At 36.6% G+C, this 9,385-nt stretch overlaps 1 protein-coding gene across 4 annotated transcripts in view; it reads right to left on the reverse strand.

Annotated features, from left to right (window-relative positions):
* The window catches only part of LOC139134897 (dedicator of cytokinesis protein 3-like), a 69,335-nt gene that overhangs the window by 58,688 nt on the left and 1,262 nt on the right, over positions 1–9,385 (reverse strand). The gene's annotated exons all lie outside the window — the stretch shown is intronic.

The raw sequence follows: 9,385 nt of genomic DNA on the forward strand, positions 1-9,385 counted from the left end.
GTAAGGTCGGATAGTGTTCGTTCTGATACAATTATATTGACATTCAAGACAAAGGATTATCTTTCTTGTAACTAGTAAAGATTATTGTTTCCAAACACAGTGCAGACCTTAGCATGAAGCCTGTGGTTGTCCAGTACATTATCGATGTCATGACAAAATTAACTGATAAATAAGATATTAGCGCTATAGTTGACAAACTGGTCTGCTTTTAGTTTGTATAATTTTACACTTTATAAACACTGTGTTTCATCAAATACACAGTCTTTATGACATACAGAGAAAAAATAGTGGCTGTAATTTAAGATAAAAAACATAATCTGATCCAATTAACAATTTGAAGTCAGGTTCCTATTTGGGGTAAATCTGATTTGAAAGCATATCTAATGCAGCACAAAAAGCTGAAGATAGCTGTAAACTATACATTGCACTGATATATCTACAGGAGATTGCCCCGAAGGTACGGCAGTTCATCTAGAAATGTGAACTGCTGCCAAAGGGGTGTTTGGTTTCATGTCTGTGCACAAACACTCATGTTAGATGCCTCAATGACATATTTCACATCTTTCAACGATGACATAAGCCAAATATGAGATGAAAAGTCTCAGCGGTCAGTATCCACTGTTACTTTTCAAGACTCCTGACAGGCCCATCTACACTGTAAACTTATCCGGTTTCCCGTTCTTGACAACACACACAACTGTCACTGCTAGGGACACCTTTCGGCAATTTCTATAACCATTGTGATAATCGGTGTCACTGTTGACTGCAAAGGCACTCCAAATAACTGTCGAATATAAAATTTCCAATTGACTGAATATTTTCTGTACTTCTTCTTTGGACAGTAGCTGTACGTTCAGATACTGTGTCATTTTTTTTTTTTTTTTTTTTTTTTTTTTTTTTTTGAGTACTTCCTTTGATGACACAGAAGACAGTTTTGCATACCAAAGCGTCAGATTTTGATATCATGCATAGTTCACATGCACACAATGTACATTGTATGGTATATGCTGTGAAGTACAACTCCAGCCAATCATCAACAATACGAACAAACATTTATTTTACGTGTGTATGAAGTCTGTTGACAAGTTGATACCGATCACTTTAAAATAAAAGCAACAAAGTACGAAGAAAATTGCAGGATGTAGGAATATCGACAAAAATATTTGATGAGGTACAATATTGCCTGCTTGATGGTCACATATTTGATCTTTGAAGTAGCAATTCAGAATGAGCAGGCGATGACATATTTCATGAAAGACAAACACTGGTTTTTCTCTTGGATATTCATCTAAATCTTAGAGATCACATTGACTGCATTTGCTAATTTTCACGGAGCAAAATCCCCACACACATACAACAAATCCAAACTTAACCTGGGTAAGTCGCTTCTGTATCTGCTGTTACATCCATTTTTTGAAACTTGTCTTGATAATGGTATGCAAACCCCAAAAAAATTCTGTATTTTCCATTTCAGCTCCACATCTTGATCTGATTTCAAATGTCATAAATCAAATATGATAATAAATAATAATTAATGTTTATTGGCAGAATAAATGACTATGTTGATTGTTTTCAAAAAGGCTATCATTTTAAGAAAGTTCATGAAGACAAAGCAAACAGGACTATTCACAAGAGCTTTAATTGACAATGGTAAATGATGTATACCAGTTTAGAATACAATTCAGTTGAAATATTCTAATTCATGACCTATAGATACTGACCACTGATTTGTGAGTACATCATTGTTCTAGGATTACACCGCAACTTCTAATCAACTCTCATTCAAGATTTTGGCCATAGAATGGTTGAATAAGTGACCCAGATATAAAATTGATAGTTTTTGCATAGACAGTCTCTCCCTTTTTTAAATCTACTACGAGTGGTTTTCATTATATTGCAACATGGTATAAGTTACAGATACAAGCACGTCAAGTTTAAATAAACAAACTATTATTAATGATGGGATGCATTGGAAAGAAATGAACAAATGATATTTATTCCTTACATGTACATTTTAAAATTTAGATTACACATGGCCACATGACATTTGGAAAGAAGTTTTTACAACAAAAGCTATGCACAAACTGCCTTCACTATTACTCTAAACATTCCCTGTACCGTACATTGGCATTGCGAAGTGACCAGTTGACCCCCACCAACAGGTGCCATTGCAGATCTTCGAAGAAGGGCAATACTCCATCCCTGCATGATGTACATGTTAAACCTTAGAAATCTCTACTGTGACAATTAATATCTGGATTAACGAGGATTACCAGCAGGGCGGGTCACTAGGTGCAACTCTTAGGATTTGACCCACCATCCAAGGAATGTTATCACACTGTAATCTAAGTGTTTGAACTGAACAAAATGTGATTATAGATTTTATGACATATTCACATTTCTTAGATGATTTCACACTGCTTAATTCCATCACTGCACCAGCATAGCTCTTCAATTAAAGATTGATACCAAGACCTAAAATAACTCTGTTTATCAGTAGGTTTCTCCAAATGGTATCGTCTCTATCTGTCTACATCACACAAGGATACCTAGCATTTGACGCCACAAGTACCGCTGCGATATCACAGCTAGCATTTGATCTGTCAAGCACGCTGGAGCTGGAGCGTCCTGGCATGAACATGTCATCAGTTCATCAAATACCATCCATTCATAATTATCACTTACTATAGTTAGCAAGATTGGTGTTGGATAACAGCATTTTACCTCGAGCTGGGTCAACGTGGTCATCCTATTTTTAGTTAAAAGAAATGTTTTTCTTTTGTGAGAGGTTGATGCAATGTAACATGGGAGAGATAAAATTCTGGCGGTGTGATGCCCGCCGAGGAGAAACAGAATTAAACCTTGCTTTACTTGAAAGACACGATGTTTGTACATTTGTAAATGAGCAATTGACAGGATCAACGCTGGCACACATTTGATAATATCAGCGACTTTGATCCTAATTTGTCATCGAAATTGTGACTCACTAAATACCCCATCACTGGAAACATATTTTCAAAATTTAGACCCTTCTACCGTAGTAGGTCTGCATTCAAATGAAAGTTCTAAAAATAAGTATGTGAAGACTATGTTGAAACAATGGTTCAGGTTAACTTAGTGCTCAATGTTTCAGCAATTTGCTGAAGGCAATGCCACTGTTGATCTGCTGAATAAGAGACTCGAAGTTTGTGATCAAGTTGAAGCAGATGATTGGTTTTCTTCAAAAGTAGTGCCAGAGTGAGACAGATTATAATTGCAATAGCACATAATGAAGTGAACAGACAACACTTAAACTGCCTCAGTTGACATCACCAAGCACTGTTGGAAAACAGTACTTGTGAAACAACCAATGATCAATACTATAATTTATAGAGCTATACGCATAGCCATATAAATCAACTGAAGGTAGCACTTTGATCTCGTAATAAATTGTTTCACAATGAAAAATAAGGAAAGAGTAACCTCAAATGTACAAAAAATTGATCTGCAAAAATATAAACACATCATGAAACGTACGGTATATCAAGAGCAACATGTAATTGACAAATATCCAACAAATTATAAATGTATATTGTGTTTCCTGCCATATTTCAAATACATGTGCGTTTGGAAACAACAACATGGACGGCTTATGAACAGGAAGAGGTAACAGGTGGATATATTGCTTGTGTTGTGAACCACTAAACAAAAGTGCACGCCCACTCTAAACTAGTTTCTATGTCCACTTAAATGGCAGCTTGCTTATGTACATGTACAATTATCATGAACTAGACATTTTTCCCTGTTTCACAAACCTTACACAAAAAGAGGCCCGTGGCTTACATCGACGCTTTAATGCATGTACATGACAAATTGAAGCAGTGGTTTGTGATGGCTACTTCCTTAGACTTTTGGACTTTAGATTGGCATATCATGACACCGGTACAGTCACCATGATACCAGTATGCTATGAACAGATGAATTTCTAGCAAAGCAGTTGAATTATAAAATACACTCAGCAAGTTCAAGAGTGATACATTTCATTTTATGGTTATGGATATGGCATGGCGAAGTGGATGAGGTTAACCATGAGATGGTATTTACATGCAAATGACTGGATACTGTTACTCATACCATCACAATATCGTCCTTGATAATTAAATAATCTTCAACAATCGAAATGTCTTTACTGTTTGACTATTTGCATATTCTCATTCTTTAATTACACAACAAAGCATGAACCATCCAGCAATGCAATTCATATCAGTGGATGGGTTGTAGATTTTGTTTTTTTAAATGTTTGTTTATATTTTATCCTCATAAACCTTTCCTGACCTACACCATGTTGAACACCATATGCTATGATTTCGTTGGACTGTGTAACATTCATGTGGACAAGGTATTAGTTACAGGATGTATGGGATTAATTTGCTATTTATAGAAATTATTTTAGATATTTTTAATTTGCATCAGATGATACAATCTATCTTATTCACTCTGTGTTGTTGTTTTCAAATGTCATCTTTTGCTCAGCTAGCTAACACAGACTTCATGGTATGTTTATGAGAAATTACATCATCACTCTGCAAGCATTAAAAAGTTGTAACTCAGTGCATAGCACGTGCAAATATTATGTCGCTGACATTTACGATGGTGTGACATGTTGATGTGGGTGTTGCATAAATAAGAATAGGAATTTACAAATAAATAAATAAACAAGTCTTCATTAATTAATTAATTCTGATCTTTCATGTGCAAAGGTGACACATTTGAACAAAATTGTGAAAAGATTATCAAATATTACACATGCACGAATGACGCAGATGGCACTTTAGTACTACCGTACTAACACTGCAAAGGAAACCATTAAAACCATAAAAACCATGTCAAAAGCTCAAACCATAAGCTTGCGCAATAAATGTCAGTACCTATCTGAAACAGGAGGTATTTTTTCCAAACATATCTGTTCAACTTTTAAGTTTCTCCTTCAGCATTTAACTCATGACAGTTGGTTCAACCCCAACAATCACAGTCAATTTAATCAATTATTCACATGATTTTTAAGTAACTAAAGTCTAATAGTATGGACTGTCTTCATTTAAGAGCCAGAAGCTGGGCAAAGAAACCATACAGTTTGTACATCTAAGATGATCCAAAGCCCTGCTGTGACAGACTTATTATATCCACATTTACAACACAAATTAAAATAAGTTATTTGAATAATTTTAATCTTCTATTTAATGATAATTTCAAAAGTGAAAAAATGCTGTAGGTATATCATCATGAGTGTCTCAAATTTTGCAATAACTCGTGACTGTCTGACATCTAAAATGAAAAACAACATCACAGTTTAAAGGATGTACGATTTAGTATTCCCGGCAAGAATCTCAACCATCTGTCCTAATGGTATTGCCTCTCAACTCAGTGATCACCCTTATTACAGTCAGTTCCCTCTGATAGCAACTTAATTATTGACATATAGCTTTACTGAGGTGTTGAAACTGTCGAGCTTGTTGAGCTGTGCTTGCAGTGTTGGAATTACTCATAAATGGTAACAGTGATATGTTTTGATAACGCAATCATGATGATCTGCCAAATGAATCAGGACAGTTAATCATTTCAGTAATACAGTTAATCTTATCTTTGGAGTGTTATTTATACATAGTAGTGCACCCTATGAATTATTGTATTGATGACAAAGATGAGCCTGCTCTGTAGTGTCTGATGACAAACAAGAAAGTTCACGCATTACAAAATCTAGAGTATTTAGAGCAAGCAGCACAAAGCATCTTCAACAAGGAAAATAATTATTTTCACAGAAATTCCTAGAAAGCATGTTTCAAAATGTTTCAAAAACTTTAAGTATGCCAAGGCGTACCGGTACTATTCATGTCCGGACTTTGTCCACACGTTTGACGTCTTTCATAAAAAATTCTGACATGCAATTTTACAAGCATCAGTTGATGACATTCCATCTCTGCAACTGTTGCGGCAATTGCAACATCTGCACAGGTCTGGCAACAGCCTCGGTGAAATTTCTTGAATTCAAGTTAGCATAAGTGTAACTCAATCCCTCTTGGGCAGGCATCTAGTGGACGATGCTGAGTACTGGTGAAATAGTAGACTTGGAAAGATGAGATCAAAAATTATGATCTCATTTATAATTGGTGCAAGGACAACAGAGAGAACGTGGACACAACAGTACTCTGATGTGCACTTGTCTTCCCATGACCAGACACTACATGTATTGAGTTACCAGTTGCGACAGTCACTGAATAATATTTCAACTCTGTCAGGATAGCTGGAAAATCCTGTGTGTATCATTATTCTATGCACCTGTTTCAGCTGGGCCTGGATGAACATATGTGTGAACATCACCTGTGTTTTATGTGCATACCACAAAAATCAACAATGAGGATAAAAGTTTGGTTAACAGACTCAAAATGTAAAGATTACTTTGAAAGGGAACGTGCTGGTGGTAGATATTGTATTTTTCCTGTGATATTTATTGTAAAGAAAATATTTTGTGTCAGCATTTAGGATGGTTTGCATAGTGACTTACAGTTTACATGCCAATCGTGTAAAAAAAAGGTGCATGAAAAATGCACCTTTGCATTCTGACATTTCAAGAGCTAGCTGCAACTAACTTACCAGCAATATTTCTCATTCATGAAGTACATGTCAACACAACCATGACATTTACCGCTACCAGATGCTAGATGTGCGTGTTGACGTATGTAAAAGTGCCAATCGTGTAGACTTTGGGACAACAAACAGTATAGCGTAGCATAAGAAGGGGCAAAGGGGGGGCAGGGCACTGAAGAAGGAACCAAAATTGAGTAAAACCATGCTGACCAAGTGATCTGCAACCATATCAACCAAACAATGTGTTGTAGTGCTTTGGTTGAGAGCTTGTATATAAGTATAACTGTGTGAAAGCTACATATTTAATTAGATGTATTAAATATAAAAAATTCGGACAATTTGCAGCAAATGTGTAAAAAAGCACCTGGCAGCAAGTTAAGCCGTCCTGTGAAATGACCTTCCACAGTAGGAATATTCCACTAAAGGTTAACTGCTCCTTTAGGACATATCAATTCTTAGGACCTATTTACACGCATTTCCGGGTCCTTTTGTTATGCTAACAAGACTTAAGCTATTAGTACTTCCTTCAACTGGAGCCCAACACAAAGTTGCACCAAAGTCAGCAACAGAGCAAAGCAAACAATGTGACAGCCAAGCCAAGGTCTGATCAAATGCAGAACCACATGACACTGATTGAAATCAATCTCAGTCTTGAGTTTTGATATACATAGCTACCTTTATGTATTCTACTTTGATTTTTTCACTTTGTTAAACAAGATTTTTTGTACACTAACTATGACGTCACGCTTAAGCTTGTATTTACAAGAACATACGGTAGAAAAGCAAAAACCGATTCTGTGAAACTTCCTTCTTTTTCCTCTTCTTTTCTGTGAGAAGAACTCGCTACACTTGGAATTGAAGACACATGACTTTGTTTGTGCTGCAGATATTTGCTTACAAAGACAGACAGTGGCTATCTGTTACTGTATTACCAGATCTGGCATATCTCATCACTGCTAGGTTAATTAACGCACTGTTTACTGATTCAGGACTATTTGAGGCATCGCCGATCCTTGCTGCGCTCGGCTCCTCAGGTCAGTCCGTGATTGATGCCATCAGGAACTTCACATTCCTTCTTGGGTTGACCTTTTATTGAACTGAGTGAGACAGAGAGCCACACAGGGTACATTGTGAATCTGTTGCTACTTCGGCTTCCAAGCCTTTAGAGCCATTACAATCACCATCATTGTTCACATATGCCGATGTACAGGCACTGTGGAGCCACAGGGATCAAGCGATCAGACTAGAAAAGTCAGCAAAGCATAGTCTCTCATGAACACTTCATATACCGTATGTTGAAGCTTATACCTTCTGTTTGCTGATATTTTCTTTATCAGATGCCATTTCTCCTGAACATATGGTTGTCAGCATGAAACTGATTGTTGATCATGGATTCTTATTATTGCAAAAGATACTGAAGAGTCAAGTCTTGCGCCCTTTGAAAGCATTTTCACTCAAACACATAATTCTTACTTTGATTTTTATAAAATGAATAGATTTAAGAAACGTGTACTTTTCAAACATTTCAAGAGAAAAACAGGAGAGCTTGAGAAAAATATGACGCTTCAAATTTCTGATGGCTCTTCACAAGAGTCTAAGGTTCAACGTAACCCTGAAAACAAAGCAAGAAAATTTTTGTACCAGGAACAAAAGGTGATAAATCTAAAATAATTGGTGACTTAAACTACACTGTGCCAATCAGACCATACAAATTTGAACAAAGCAAAGGCCACTGCACTGCTTGTGTATTTGTGCATCACCTCTCTGGCATTACAAAATACTTCATAGTATCATACTTCACTGAATTACTGACATTATTGTATAAATGCTACCTCTAGAAGAATGAAATTTGTATTTCTCACTTTATGCTTTGTGAATACTGACAATTAGCACTAGGATACCATGGCTACTTCACACCAAGATGATTTGCTAAATACAGGAAAGCTGCATTTAGCCATGTAAACAAACACACACAAAGGAAACTTCCTGCAGGTAGAGGTCATGTGAGTTTATATTTTAACTTCATGACTAGGGTCATATGTTTGTTCATCAGCCCGGCTGTATGTTATTGGCTATAGGCCTTCCACCACAAGTGGTGTGGTGTGGTGGGAGGCCAAAAGCCGGCGGCAACACACATCCCTGCCATGCAGAGCTTCAGCCTGGCTAGATTGCATCTTTTGTATTCTTCACACTCGAGCAGCATTTCAGAGTCCACTTCTTATCTTACACACTTTACATTATACTATGCCTTCTTTGTAATGTTGACTGACTATAGTCTACATGAGTCTTCTCTCCCTCTCTCTCTCTCTCTCTCTCTCTCTCAGAAGAGATACTAGATTTTATAACACCTTTGAATGCACCACATACTGCAGCTCTCAGGTTGCCATGCCAGTCTGTGTATATCAAAATCCATGTTTATAACATCTTTGACATGCAAGATGGCTTTTAAAACAAATCACAACCAAGCTATGTATAAACATTTCCTGTGGTGAATTACTGCTTTAAGTGATAACGGGGGAGGAAACCTTCCAAGCGTACACTGTGTCACTTGATTTTTTTCCCTTTTCCTGCATCTGTGCCACTGTGTGGTATAATGTTTCAAGTACAAGGTCTTATCATTAAATCACTGTAGTAAGTGCTAGTTTGTGAAACTATATTTATCAACAAACTGTAAAACACTAATATGTTATGTAAGTATGCGTGACTCACAAACAACACCAGTCACAGTGCTACATGCACAGTCCCTCCACAAGGGACTGTG

This window comes from Ptychodera flava, chromosome 6 (genome assembly GCF_041260155.1).
Source record: "Ptychodera flava strain L36383 chromosome 6, AS_Pfla_20210202, whole genome shotgun sequence".
NCBI lineage: Eukaryota > Metazoa > Hemichordata > Enteropneusta > Ptychoderidae > Ptychodera > Ptychodera flava.